Genomic DNA, 13,836 nt, shown 5'->3' with positions numbered 1-13,836 from the left:
AGGAAACATATACTGAAGCAAACAGACATTGATATGATGATGCAATCATGTCTTCTGACTTCAGCTTTGTGTACAGTTTGTTCTTTAGGGAAACGGAAAAAAGGTGATTATATGTTTGTTTGTTTTTTAATCAAGGGAACATACATAGGGAGGGGCTACCGCAGGAGACCATTATAAGTGAGGAGTTATGAGAAAGAGAGCAATCAAAATGCCCCCTTTTCTGTGGCCTGTCCTTGCAAGGTTGAGCTACATAAAAGAGGGTGCTATAAGGAGGGGACTACATAAAGGACTGTGACTATTGGCTACTGTGTTGCCGATACCATGATTATTGGCTACTGTGTGGCAGCCACTTATTTTTTGGGCACTATGACTATTGGCCATTGTAGGGGCACATATTGACTATGCTGTTCTCTCTGGTTATTTTAACAATATGTTTAGCTTTGTTTTAAGGCAACCTAAAAGCTAATGTGGCCCCCGGAGAAATAGAGTTTCATCCAAATTTGAAGCTTACCTCTTCAGTCTGTTATCCATGGGATGTTTTGCATACTTACAAACATTGCATACATTCTTATCAATAATGTTGACTGGAAGGAGAGTGGCGCATTCAGTGCATTGTGAAATTTTGTAGGTATACTACCCTTACAGGTTGTGGCTGAACCAATTTTCAGACATTTCTGACATAAGCACTCAAATATTCTGGTCATGAAGGTTTTTTAAAGGATATGTCAACTAAAAATGAAACGGTGTCTGTCCAATTTACGATGACACTAAGAACTCTCTCCTTTTTTAGGAAGTTCTTGATGGTTTCAGAAGAGTTGCCAAGTATACATATAACTTATCACAGACCAAAGATGAATATGCACATATTAATTAAATTTAAAGGCTTAGCTCAGTATAAAATCCTGTGGTTGACCCAAAGAGCACCAGTTCAACACTGCATTAAATGGGTGTCGAAATATAATGGGTAAGCTTGTGTTGTGGGCCTGGTGAAAAGTTTTCTATGATCATTGCTGTATCTTCATTTTCAGAGTCTAGCAGTAATTACCATAATCTTTAGTACTTTGGTACTTTATTTCTCAATTTTATTACTTACTGCTTCATTTTATCATAGCAGTGTTCTCTTTCTGGTTTATCACATCTGGCAGCAGTCATTACCGGTAAGCAAGGAGTGTTGCTATGTAAAACTCCCAAGAGGGACTGATGTTTTTCTGCAGATCTGCTGTTGTCTTATGTGGAGATTATGCATATAGCTTTAATGTATTTGGTCAATTTGATCATCTAATAAAAAGATGAATACAATGATGAATATACTATGTAATACTGTGGTAACGTAAATAAAATTGACTTTTTAATGAATTCTGTGGGTTTACGAATTGCAGTTTTGGAGATTAACTGATATATTCCTCTACAGTGGACCATTTTGGACCAAGCTAACCAAACACATGCCATTTTGGAGATCAAGACCATTTTAAGTCTTAGCCGGGGGTCATGCTGACCACTGTCCAGCTTATGTCATGATTCAGCCATTTTTGTGTAACCTGCCTGTAAAAGTTTCTCCTTGACACATGTGAGAGGTAGTTGTCCTTCAGACTGTTTTTCTTCCCCTTATCTTGTTTTGGTTAGCAAGAAGCTTTAGGAGTCATTCTTGGTACATTTTGTAGCTGGGATAATATAAACATATCTGAGAACAGGGAATAGTTTATAGTTCATTATCCGTTTGATAGAATTTCTTAAAGATGTCCTGGTAAAATTCATTATGGCCAATAGCATTGCAGTATTTTATCTCCTTGTCACGCCCCCTTTGCTTGGTCTTGGTATCTGCTCTCATCTCGGTACCAGGGAGACATTTTTGGCTACACAGGGTTAATTAGAAAGTCACCTTGCAACTGAAGTAAGGACTGTTTTGAGTCCTAGATAAAATTCTCTATCAGGGTGTAATAGAAAAAAACCCATTATGAGCCAAAATTATCAAGTGCTCCATGTGTCAGTGCTTGATGTTGGCCCTGTCATACAAGTTCATGCATACAAGCTGTGGCAGATGAAAAACAATCAGTATTTTATTTTGGCAAAAAGTTTTCACTGTGCTGAATAATTAGTTGTAATAGTTTTATATGAAGCGATATCAGTTATGTGGCTAATTTTTTTTTTTGGGGGGGGTTGGGAGTGGTTGTACTTATCTTTTTATTTTTTAAACTCAATATTAGTCCTTAAAGGGCACCTACCACCGCAAATCTACTTATAAAGGTAGATCGGGTGGTAGGTGGATCAATAGGACGTGAGGATAGCCCTTTTAAGGGCTAATCCTCACGTCCACACACGGTTTCGATAACTTTTATTATCTTTATATTGAAATTTCCTTATGCGGCTACTGGGGCGTGGAGTAGCCGCATCTGAGGTTACACGAGGCGGCTACTCCACACCCCGGTAGCCTTTTTTCCCCTCCTACTCACCATCATCGGCGCGCAGCTGCGCACCCACATCCGGCGATCCCGCAATCTGCGCATTCGCAGAACAGCAGGCCCGTGCCTGTTCAGCTCCGGCTTCGGAGCAGCGACCGCGCAGGCGCGGGCCTGCTGTTCTGCGCATGCGCAGACTGCAGGATCGCCGGACGAGGGTGCGCAGCTACGAGGAGCTGCGTGCCGAAGATGGTGAGTAGGAGGGGAAAAGAGGCTACCGGGGCATGGAGTAGCCGCCTCGTGTAACCTCAGATGCGGCTACTCCACGCCCCAGTAGCCGCATAAGGAAATTTGAATATAAAGATAATAAAAGTTATCGAAACCGTGTGTGGACGTGAGGATTAGTCCTTAAAAGGGCTATCCTCACGTCCTATTGATCCACCTACCACCCGATCTACCTTTATAGGTAGATTCGTGGTGGTAGGTTCCCTTTAATTTGTCATTTATTACTGTATATTATGCTGTCAGTGAAAAAAATTCTGTCAAGCTTTGTCTTAACCTTTGTCTTTGTTTGATAGACTTATCACCTTACACAGTGAGTTATCAAGTGAAATATTATCCAGATTTTTAGTTAGGGACACACTTATTTACATTCAGACTCAAAAACTGGCCAGACATATTCCTGCTCTTAGCTGAGCTGAGAAGTTGATATTTTTATAACTAGTCTAGGCATTGTCTGTAAAAATTTACAGTCTAGACTCTGTGAAACTGACACAAATATAGGTTTAATTGCTCTTTCCACTAGCATCTGTTTAAAACATGTCCTGACTACCTATGGCTATTCTAGTATATAAACCTTTTATAATATACACTCACCGGCAACTTTATTAGGTACACCATGCTAGTAACGGGTTGGACCCCCTTTTGCCTTCAGAACTGCCTCAATTCTTTGTGGCATAGATTCAACAAGGTGCTGGAAGCATTCCTCAGAGATTTTGGTCCATATTGACATGGTGGCATCACACAGTTGCAGCAGATGCGAATCTCCCATTCCACCAAAGATGCTCTATTGGATTGAGATCTGGTGACTGTGGAGGCCATTTGAGTACAGTGAACTCATTGTCATGTTCATTAAACCAGTCTGAGATGATTCCAGCTTTATGACATGGCGCATTATCCTGCTGAAAGTAGCCATCAGATGTTGGGTACATTGTGGTCATAAAGGGATGGACATGGTCAGCAACAATACTCAGGTAGGCTGTGGCGTGGCAACGATGCTCAATTGGTACCAAGGGGCCCCAAGAGTGCCAAGAAAATATTCCCCACACCATGACACCACCACCACCAGCCTGAACCGTTGATACAAGGCAGGATGGATCCATGCTTTCATGTTGTTGACGCCAAATTCTGACCGTACCATCCGAATGTCGCAGCAGAAATCGAGACTCATCAGACAAGGCAACGTTTTTCCAATCTTCTACTGTCCAATTTCGACAAGCTTGTGCAAATTGTAGCCTCAGTATCCTGTTCTTAGCTGAAAGGAGTGGCACCCGGTGTGGTCTTCTGCTGCTGTAGCCCATCTGCCTCAAAGTTCGACGTACTGTGCGTTCAGAGATGCTCTTCTGCCTACCTTGGTTGTAACGGGTGGCGATTTGAGTCACTGTTGCCTTTCTATCAGCTCGAACCAGTCTGCCCATTCTCCTCTGACCTCTGGCATCAACAGGGCATTTCTGCTCACAGAACTGCCGCTCACTGGATGTTTTTTCTTTTTCGGACCATTCTCTGTAAATCCTAGAGATGGTTGTGCGTGAAAATCCCAGTAGATCAGCAGTTTCTGAAATACTCAGACCAGCCCTTCTGGCACCAACAACCATGCCACGTTCAAAGGCACTCAAATCACCTTTCTTCCCCATACTGATGCTCAGTTTGAACTGCAGGAGATTGTCTTGACCATGTCTACATGCCTAAATGCACTGAGTTGCCGCCATGTGATTGGCTGATTAGAAATTAAGTGTTAACGAGCAGTTGGACAGGTGTACCTAATAAAGTGGCCGGTGAGTGTATATTCTTATGTCTTTGCCTAAACCTGTATCACAAGTGAGATACCATCACAGGGGAATAAAATATTTTATAATTACTATTAAAGTTGAATTGAAGTCCTTGAAATGAATTGACAACCCTGACCTGAATGAACAAGAGATATTTTTGAAACTGTGTTTCGAAGAATGAAGTCTCTTGTAAGGGGACTCCATTTATCAAACAGCAACTAACTGGTGAATGTTTCACTGACTACCAGTGATGGGATAATTATTTACTATTTACCCTCATGTTTGTAGATGCCACATGAAACCACAGACAACCATGGATGAACCATTAATAGTAGTACTGCTGATTCTTTTGACTGAATGGTAAGTCTTCTGCAAAATAACTGATATTGTATATGAAATGTTCTCCTACCCACCAAGGGCCACTCTTGATGTTAATGTTAACTCCAGCCCTAATGCTATAGGATAAGTCTTTATTAATCAATAGTGCATTAAAAATAGGATTTACCATAGTTTCCGGCATATAAGACGGATTTTAACCCACATATATCTTTTCAGAATATAGGGGTCGTTATATACGCTGGGCAATACACCCACCCTTGCAGCAAACACCAACCCTTAACACCCGCTATCACCACTGTAATAGGACGCTGGTAGTTCTATAAATCGTTATGCAATATAACGATTAATATCACTACCTTCCTTGTACTGTTTACTATATTTTATATCTTATGTTTCTAGTCTCTGTATTGTACACTGTAATTTACCACACTCAGGGTTAATACCAATAATATTTATTAACACACTAGAAGTATACAATGTTAATCACAATACCCTCAAAACCCACAGAATCCAACCCGCAACAATGCATATAAACACACACACACACACTATAATAATCCTCACACCTAACTATCCCTATTATTACAGAGAACGAAGGGGGACAGGGAGATTGACAGGAAAGCAGGGGTATAGAGATAGGTTAATAGATGGAAACAGGGAAGCAGGGGTATAGAGGTAGGTTAATAGATGGAAGCGGGGAAGCAGGGGTACAGAGATACAGGTACTCAGCCCAATCCGGGAAGGTGCTATAGTGTCTTCTCTATGGTGATCCTCTTAGCTGGTGGTGATGGCAGATTCCTTCTCCTTTCCTAGTTGGTCTGTCGGGAAGATTTTTCTTCTTCCTTTCCTAACTGGTCTCCATGGAAGATTTCTTCCTTTCTCCTCCACACTCATGCCCTTATAAGTCTGCCCCTTGTCCCTTCCCCCCAGAATGGTGAACAACAGATGTTTACCTTCATATCTTGTATATCCATTTGGTCACCCATTCAGCCCCCCTCAGGTGGGAAATGACAAAAGACCCTGGATTCCCATCCAGACATATAGTCTCCGAATAACTGACCCTGGGTAGTTAAACAACTTTAGAGACAAAAGGACCTGGATTCCCATCCAGATATAGAGATATAAATTGTCTCCGAATAACTGACCCTGAGGAGTTTGAATGACTTTCCCAAAATAAAGGGGGTTGACATCCTGTTGCCAAAGGCCCTCAGTACATCCTGAGTAAGACAGTAGGTGTGTTCTTTCCCAGGAGAAAGGAATATGACAGAGGGATATTATACATATATATATATATATATATATATATATATATATATATACATATTACAAATATCTATGTACATGAATAGACACTTCCTTTACATTCCCCCTGTTTTCACGGGACGTGACAATTAAATTTGAGGGAAGTGTTTTATTGAATTTGCCTATTTAACCATATTTATCCCTGGTAATGATTCAGGATGGAACGAAGTATAATTTTGGATTTAGGTACCAAGACATCACTTTCCCACAGAGCCACCTTCCTGCCCGTCACCGTAACCCAGTATCCTCTGCCCACAGAGAATGTCATCCGCTTCTTGTCTCTTCCTCTCTGAATCACAGTCCTTTACTATGGTATGAGTCTCTTTGGTTGACCTTGTCTGTGTTGCCAGTCTCCTGCTGTAGCCAATCTCAATTGTTATCCTGAGCAATATAGGACTTCTTTAATACTTCCCACAGGCAGGTTTGATAGAAAGGCCATTTAGCACATGCAGCACCACCCTTGATCTGGTGTTATGGTCATGTAGAGTCATCATCCAATCTGTCACACAGGCAGCAACTTTTCATCAGAGGTGTTAACAATGAAGAACAATGAAGAACCTTGATTGAAGTGGTATCCATGGACAGAAAACCTGGATCTTTACCAAGGCAAAACAGCAGACTAGAATGGGGGGCGATGTCTCAGAACCTAAGGTCAAATTGTGGGGAGGGGCATTGCCTCCCGTGTCCCCAATACCTGACATTCAATCCATCCTGTTATTAATCATACCATATATAAGGTTTAAAGGCAATTACTCACCATCGTGTGGGGATACCTTACCTGTCCCTAAGGTCCCTACACATATAGATAACACAGGCACACTCTAAATATTGTGTCACCCTCATCCACCAAACACACAAATTCCCATCATTTATAAAATATAAAAATTAACCCAATTAGGGTAAGGACTGTAGTCTGTAGTCATCAAGTTCTTAACGTCTGCCCTCTTATGAGTCCATGATGCTCTTCCTGTCTCTGTTGTGAGCGTTGATCAGTCCTCTCTAATTTTAACTTGAAAATAGTCCATTATACATAACAGAGACCAGGAATAGAAGAATCACTGTCATTGGGCAAATTAGCATATCAAAGAACAAAGATGCTTTGGAGCTGTATCCAAACAGTCTCTCCGAGCAGAACACCGCAGAGCCTTTTTTCCATGGCATGGACAATCCCTGCAATCTTTATCAGGTCAAAGTCCTTGATTTTCATTTGGACAGATATCCACACACTTTTCAGGGTTAATTGATGTTCTTTCCTTCAGATCTGCTACATCAATACCTACAAATAAATGAAAGGAACAATGGCCTCCTGGGAGGAGTTCTCCTCCTTTTGAGCAGTTAGTTTCATCCTGTGTTACTAGGTTCCAAATTAGTTTACATTTGACAAGATAAATCCACTGTGTAACCGTCCAGCACCCTCCTCAATGTACGTAACAGCAATTTAAACCAACCATCTATATTGATGCTAAAGTTAATGTATCTGCCTCTGGGACAGTTCCCACCAGGAAATTTATATCTCCCACAGTATACCTCAGTCATAGGGGTCCCTACCATACAACAACTATTGGAGAATCCACTCCATTACATATTAGTATCTGCCATTACCATTACAGTATCTAATACCCATTGTGCATAGACGACAAGTAGTGTTATGCCACCTCCTGTACACAACTGTCCCCATAATGATTAACATAAATGATTGTATGGAAGAAGATCTCTCTATCTGATTATGTATCTGATCGAGTCCATCAGCATGTACCTTCAAACTGCTGATTTATATCTGCCACAGTATACCTCAGTCATAGGGGTCCCTACCATATGACAATTATTAGAGAATCCACTCCATTACATACCATATTCCATCTCTATGGATTAGTATCTGCCATTACCATTACAGTATCTAATACCCGTTCTGCATAGGTGACAAAGTAGTGTTATGCCACCTCCTGTACACAACTGTCCCCATAATGATAAACATAAATGATCATATGGAAGAAGATCTCTCTCTCTGATTATATCTCTGATCTAGTCCATCAGCCTGTACCTTCACACTGCTGCTCTACATAAGCTTTCCAGTTTTACTAGGCTGCAGATCATTTCATAGTATTCTAACAGAGTTGTTGCAGTTTAACTTTAACATTTCAATTGGTCTTTAAATTGTTTGAGGCCTACATCCCCCTGAATTCCTCAGCATACAATGTGCCTACAGGGTGCAGTTTACATATAAGGATCTATCATAAGAAAACAAACATTACACATACAGGTTTACACATAAAACCAAAGACAACAGGTAATCACAAACAGACACCACATAGACAGGACCACAGAATGTAATTTAGGGCCTACTTGTGATTATCCTCCCCAGTTTTAACTGGTCATTTTGAATCATTAGCACATAGTGGGGCACATGTGGCTGGGAAGAAACCCTTTTATAACCATTTTCTTTGTGCCACACAGATGAATTTTCTATGGTGATGTTGCTAGACACCTTACAGCTACTTGCACACGAGCAATGTCTAGCAATATGACCAAAGCTGCCACATTTAAAACATTTCACAAAGCAGTGTTTCTTCTGCCTTTCACTATTTGCCAATTTACAATCCTTAGCTATATGACCTAAGCCACCACAAGAAAAACATGTAATACCTTTCATGCTTGGCTTAGGACAGTTTAGATTGTCTCTACATCTTCTAAACTTCTCCATAGCTAGGGATGCACTTCTGACAATCCTACTTTTACAGGTCCTTACTATACCAGAAAGCAATGTTTTACCTTTACCTTTCTGGCTAGGATCACTGTTGGGGATGTTTAATCTGTTGCAAGCTTTATTCCCCCCTTTTTGCCCTGCAGAGGGCAAAACTTCTGAGGACTCTAGCCTTGACTTTAAGGTATAAGACAAGGCTGGCACAATTTTGGAAAAATTACTAATAATGTCTTGCAAGCTAGATATCAGTTGAGACCGGGCTGCAAGTTCATCATTGAGCTTAGCAATCACTACATCAGTAGATGCTGCCTGATCCTTAAATCTTTTGACCTCAGTATAGGACTGAGTCAACTGTGCCTCTATATCAGCATTGTGCTTTCCAATTTCTATCAGTTTTGACTCCAGATTCACACTCTCTGCCAGTTGTGTCTGTAAGGCACAAACCTGCTTAGCGTTATAGACACAACATTTGCAGTGAGATTCTGGGCATTTATTACTTCACCAAAACACCATGTTCTGGCCTCCACAGCGTCTCATTATAAACATAAATAAGTTTCGCCAGCATGTGGAGCCGTTTAGTAGCCTTATTTAATATTGACTGCTTCTTCATATATTCCTTGTCATAATTCTGCATTTGTTCTAACAAATCAGACCACAGCGTTTCAGCTGACTTGTATGATGTGGGTGGCTCTGGGTTAAATTTACTATTCTTAGCTAACTTCGACAGTGTGGAAAGATCCATACTTACTTGTTCCATGGCCATCTCCGCTGTTGGTGCTGTCCTCTTTGTCTGCGCTGCTTGAAAAAGGTCCTTTATCTTCCGGAACACCTTTTCCCGACCAACTGGACTTCAACCGTACAACATGAACACCAACATTGATGCAGTGGAACGACACCCGGATGGATTTCTCTTCCAACTACTCCTTGTCAAAGAGCCTCACACAGATTTGCAAAGAAAACAGAAAATTATTAATAATCATACAACAGTACACAAAAAAATTAAAATAGGTTCTCTGTTATTAATTCTTTCTTGTCCTCTCAAGCACAGCTGTGTTACCTGTCCGAACTTCAAGGCCTTGCACACAGTATGACACCACACTACACCGTGTACCAATGTCACCTGTCCGTGCTTCTACCTATCTTAGTTCACAGTATAAAACAGCTAAACTTAATGAACACATAAGAACAAATTAATTAACAGTCGGGCCTGGCTCGCCAATGTAATAGGACGCTGGTAGTTCTATAAATCGTTATGCAATATAACGATTAATATCACTACCTTCCTTGTACTGTTTACTATATTTTATATCTTCTGTTTCTAGTCTCTGTATTGTACACTGTAATTTACCACACTCAGGGTTAATACCAATAATATTTATTAACACACTAGAAGTATACAATGTTAATCACAATACCCTCAAAACCCACAGAATCCAACCCGCAACAATGCATATAAACACACACAAACACACTATAATAATCCTCACACCTAACTATCCCTATTATTACAGAGAACGAAGGGGGACAGGGAGATTGACAGGAAAGCAGGGGTATAGAGATAGGTTAATAGATGGAAACAGGGAAGCAGGGGTATAGAGGTAGGTTAATAGATGGAAGCGGGGAAGCAGGGGTACAGAGATACAGGTACTCAGCCCAATCCGGGAAGGTGCTATAGTGTCTTCTCTATGGTGATCCTCTTAGCTGGTGGTGATGGCAGATTCCTTCTCCTTTCCTAGTTGGTCTGTCGGGAAGATTTTTCTTCTTCCTTTCCTAACTGGTCTCCATGGAAGATTTCTTCCTTTCTCCTCCACACTCATGCCCTTATAAGTCTGCCCCTTGTCCCTTCCCCCCAGAATGGTGAACAACAGATGTTTACCTTCATATCTTGTATATCCATTTGGTCACCCATTCAGCCCCCCTCAGGTGGGAAATGACAAAAGACCCTGGATTCCCATCCAGACATATAGTCTCCGAATAACTGACCCTGGGTAGTTAAACAACTTTAGAGACAAAAGGACCTGGATTCCCATCCAGATATAGAGATATAAATTGTCTCCGAATAACTGACCCTGAGGAGTTTGAATGACTTTCCCAAAATAAAGGGGGTTGACATCCTGTTGCCAAAGGCCCTCAGTACATCCTGAGTAAGACAGTAGGTGTGTTCTTTCCCAGGAGAAAGGAATATGACAGAGAGATATTATACATATATATATATATATATATATATATATATATATACATATTACAAATATCTATGTACATGAATAGACACTTCCTTTACAACCACCCTTTCTCTGGAACTTATATAGAAATAAGCAGTAAAAATCATAAGCATGTCAGGTATTGGTATGTCCTTAAATCTATGATATATCAAAGTATAATGTTATTCCGGTCTTTGAACACTATTTGAACGGAAAATAGTGCCCAAATGTCCGAAATGCCAATTTTTCACCACTAAGAAACGTATGAAAAAATGTTAAAAAAGTGATCAAAACACTGTACAGTTCTTAAAATGGTATCAATGAAAACGTCATCTCATCTCACAAAAAAGGACACCTTAAACAGCTCCAAGCACTGAAGTATGAATATTTGTAAGTTAAGGAACAAATGTACAAATGGTTAAAGTTAAAGTACAAATGGTCAACACGTTCAAAAACAGCATATGAAAACAATAAGAAACAGATGGATGTGTATAAACAGACCCAAATATCTATAAAAAATCTATTTCTTTATTTGTAATGACATATAAACAATAATATAGACATATAAATATAATAACGCTTATTCCCCGCGTTTAACCCCGTCACAGAATATTTTCCTCGTCCACAGTCAAAAATGCTATCTTGCAAAATATGAAAAAGGACATCCAGTCCTAAAAATGGTAGCATTGAAAACATCATCAAAAGTCTCAAAAATGTACTCCCTGTACAGCTTTGTAAACTGAAGTATGAAAAAGTTATTAACGCCAGAAGATGGCAAAATGAAAAAGTTTTTTCTTGTACATGAGATTTTAATTTTTGGAAATGTATGAAAACATTATAAAACCTATAGATGTGGTATCCCCGTGATCGTACTGACTCAAAGAATGAAGGAGGCATGTCAATTGGGGGCGTACAGTGAAAGCCATAAAAACCAAGCCCACAAGAAAATGGTGCATATGGAATTTTCAAGCCCTCACAAAACAAGCCCTCACACAGCTCTTTACATGGAAAAATAAAAAAGTTATGGATCTTTGAAGGTGGGGAGTGAAAAATTCAAACACAAAAATTAAAAAGGGCCTGGTTGTTAAGGGGTTAAATATTTTGTAGTTTTCATCTCCTCAGATGTGAACAAGTTTGTTGAGTTAAAACGTAACTCTCTGTTAGAATTATTTTACCAAATTGTCACGTGTGACTCCCTCTTTAAGAACAAACTGAAGTATGTCCATGTTGTATTCCTCGTTCTTTTCTTTGCTAATGGAATTTTCTGTTCTATAAGTGTCTTTCTCACCAGTAGTGAAGTTGATGTAGACTTCCTGTATTTGTCGAATTCAATCTGCCCACATTTCCCATGATACCTCCTTGTGTTTTCTCATTCAGTAATTCAGCAGCAGATCCAATGAGATTCCTACAGGTAAATTCACTGAACACTGCACAGTGTACATACAGGACTATATAGTGACTAGCAGTTTTCATCATATAACGGACCCTGAAGCATGCAATAAGTAGTAGAAAACTAAAATAAAAAAGATACATGAAGTGTATAGTCTGCACTGTGTTAGCATAAGGGTTAATGGCCTCTCTGCATAGTGCAGAAACTGCAGAGTAGAAGGAGGGGTTGCAGTATGAGGTGAAGAGACAGAGAAAATTGTGTAGAGTCATAGGTTGGGATAGCTGGACTAATAGGGAACAGGGGAGATCTTGTACCTCACTATGCTATGTAGAGGACATCTGTTCCCACAGGACTGAACACATTTAGCTCTGCTACATAAACAAAGCACCGTTACATGGCCTCCCCTTCTTTCATCCTCTGTGAGTAGGGAGCAGCAGTCCCTCTACTCTATCAGTCTTGTTTACAAATCTACAGTCCAAGAGAAACCAGCATAGCCAGGAGCAAGTACAAGAGCCTGACTAAACTGAGGAGGATAGTAAAGACACTCCTGTATGTAGGTAATCAAAATAATTGGCAAAGTTGATCTAAATCCCAAGAGCCTTTCTTTAGAATTCAGGGATAGATCAAAATGCCCTTTATAAAGGCTGACAGGACAAACCTCATAAAAATATTAATATTGCCCCAGTTACTATACCCATTAATTGTCTGTCCAACAGGATTCCAAGTAGTATTGAGGGACCATTAAGGGATTTGATCTGTGGAGTGAAAAAAAGCAGGGCTAAAAATTGAATTTATGTGCAACCCAGTGGAAAAAGAGGGATTGGCAGTTTTGTATTATATAGTCTATAATACAGTATATCATCACTACTGGCTTCCTTAAAAATAAAGATTGACTGTTCTTCCTTCAGTAAATTGGAAAATTGACTTTGGAAAGTGGAGCATTGATGCATGGAATTTACACGACTTAGAATATAAACACGTTATTTAATTACTATTAGTTCGCATTGAAAATTTTAATTAGTCTCACCAGTAATTCTGTTTCCATATGTCTACCATGACGGCCCACTTGGAGGATGCACCTTGACCTCAGACAGGGACAGGAAGTAGTGAAACCATATAAGCGCCACTCTAATTCTCCCTCCTCCAGTGTCTCCCAGAGGAATCTTCTGAGGGACTGCCATAGAAAACACTGAAAAATATAAATTAAACAGAACAGTCTAATAAATGTGGAGTGGCTTGACCATGTTACTGCTTTATATATCTGATCTAATGATGTCCCTTTTCTTTATGCCAAAGAGGCTGCAGTAGCTCTAGTGGAGTGGGCTTTAATGTCCTCAGGGATATTCAAATTTTGATTGGTGGATTTTAGTCATTTAGTAATAGTAGTTTTTGAAGCAGGAAGTCCCTTATTTTTCCTTGCAAATTGAATAAACAAGTTGTTGCATTTACAGAAGGTCTT

At 40.0% G+C, this 13,836-nt stretch overlaps 1 protein-coding gene across 1 annotated transcript in view; it reads left to right on the top strand.

The window, feature by feature from the left end:
• Positions 1 to 4,732: 4,732 nt before the first annotated feature.
• Positions 4,733 to 13,836, top strand: part of TMDD1 (transmembrane and death domain 1) — an 88,676-nt gene continuing 79,572 nt past the window's right edge. Inside the window, exon 1 of the mRNA XM_072137474.1 lies at positions 4,733 to 4,804. The gene's annotated coding sequence lies outside the window, so the exon portion shown is untranslated. The remainder of the gene's footprint in view (positions 4,805 to 13,836) is intronic.

Source organism: Engystomops pustulosus, chromosome 2, assembly GCF_040894005.1.
Source record: "Engystomops pustulosus chromosome 2, aEngPut4.maternal, whole genome shotgun sequence".
Classification (NCBI taxonomy): domain Eukaryota; kingdom Metazoa; phylum Chordata; class Amphibia; order Anura; family Leptodactylidae; genus Engystomops; species Engystomops pustulosus.
Note: the sequence above shows the minus strand (reverse complement) of the source record. Positions and strands in the feature narration are given on the sequence as shown.